The sequence below is a fragment of the Aplysia californica genome, unplaced genomic scaffold (genome assembly GCF_000002075.1).
Source record: "Aplysia californica isolate F4 #8 unplaced genomic scaffold, AplCal3.0 scaffold00599, whole genome shotgun sequence".
NCBI lineage: Eukaryota > Metazoa > Mollusca > Gastropoda > Aplysiida > Aplysiidae > Aplysia > Aplysia californica.
Window position 1 is genome coordinate 1 of NW_004797869.1, and position 1,572 is coordinate 1,572.

Genomic DNA, 1,572 nt, shown 5'->3' on the forward strand with positions numbered 1-1,572 from the left:
ATATAGAACCTCAAAGCCAAAGTGTCATAGTCATAAATAACTAAGGAGGAAGAATACGTTCCGGATCGACAAGTTTATCCCACTGTACACATGGTTAGGAGCAGAAAAGTAGAGAGGACATTAACATTTTTACACTACACAAAGAAAGAGACTTTAACTTTAATCTTTCTTCGAGAAAACGGGCGAGTGTGAGACAAATAGGCCTGTGGTGGTGGGTAGTGAACGGCTTACGGGCTTGAGCCCCTACCCCCTCCCCACCCACAACTCTATTCCAAAGTAAATGAAAGTTTCTCAATAATGAAATAAGCAGTTGATGAAACCGTTATGACCGCACGCAATGAATGAACACAGAGTGATTAACTTGGCGGCTTGCTCGTTTATCCAATCACTATTGTCACCGCTTACAACTACATGTATAGTAGCCTATATAACCTAACAGCCAATGAAATGTCTTTAGGGCTCAGTAAAGGAAGAGCCCTTTCCCACAGACCGTCCTGAATGAAACTTCTTGTAAAAAGGTAGAAGACTGGGGGAAAATAACACTATACCGAGGGCTCACGCTCTCCTACTATACTATAACTCCTCGCCCTGACAATGGGGTGAAAGTTTACGACAAACTTCCCCCCACTGACACAGATACCTATGCGCTCATCATTGGTTCTTCTTTGTTGGGTGCGTTCAACTTTCTCGACTACACGGCTTAATCAAGCTCATAGAAGTATACGTTTGAAGTGCTGTGAGTGCATGTATTTTTTGTTTGTGTTTGTGCCGCTGAGATTTAACAGTTATAAATCAGGTCGAACTACTTCTAAGGCAACTTTTTCATCACATGAAAATTAATTAGAGGAAATTTGGAGGTGAATCGGCTTCGTCCCCACCACCTCCAATAGTTTAACTAAGAAGAGTCGAGCAAAGAGATGGAAAACAAAGGCAAATCTTCTCATTTGAATGGTTCTCAAAATGCCGTGGCTCACCGTGAGTATAGAAAAATCATCTTATTGCTTGACATTTGGTGGTAAAGAACTGACTGGAAGCAACCTAAGCCCCACCCACCGCCACTGCAAAAGGCTTTCACCCGTGAATCTATACATTTCTTCGTAGGTTATTAACCAAGTAGGCCTACTCGCTATGTGCCTGTTGTTGTTTTTTTGGTTAACTTAAGGATGCACATTATATTTCATTCGCCAACGCTTTGAAGACTCATGTTTTGTGGCACTTAAAAAGTGTCTGCTACATCCTTAAAGTGAGTTAAGCTGTTAATGTCGATCTAACAATACATGATGAGTTACAATGCTCACGACTATAGGAAGAGAGTCCAGAAAGGAGAGGCAACTATTATTAGCTTTGCATCTACATACAGCATGATAATGATAAGATGTATTACTTAGTAGGCCAACAGTATTATATATGTTACGTAAGTATTACAATTTTCCAAATTCACGAAGAGACAGCCATATATTATTATTAAAAATAAAACTGCACGCTTTTCACCCAACTTGCTCTCCGTTTAATTTGTTCGATGTTGCAACTATCGGAGTGTGTGCGTGCGCGCGCGCGCGCGTGTGTGTGTGT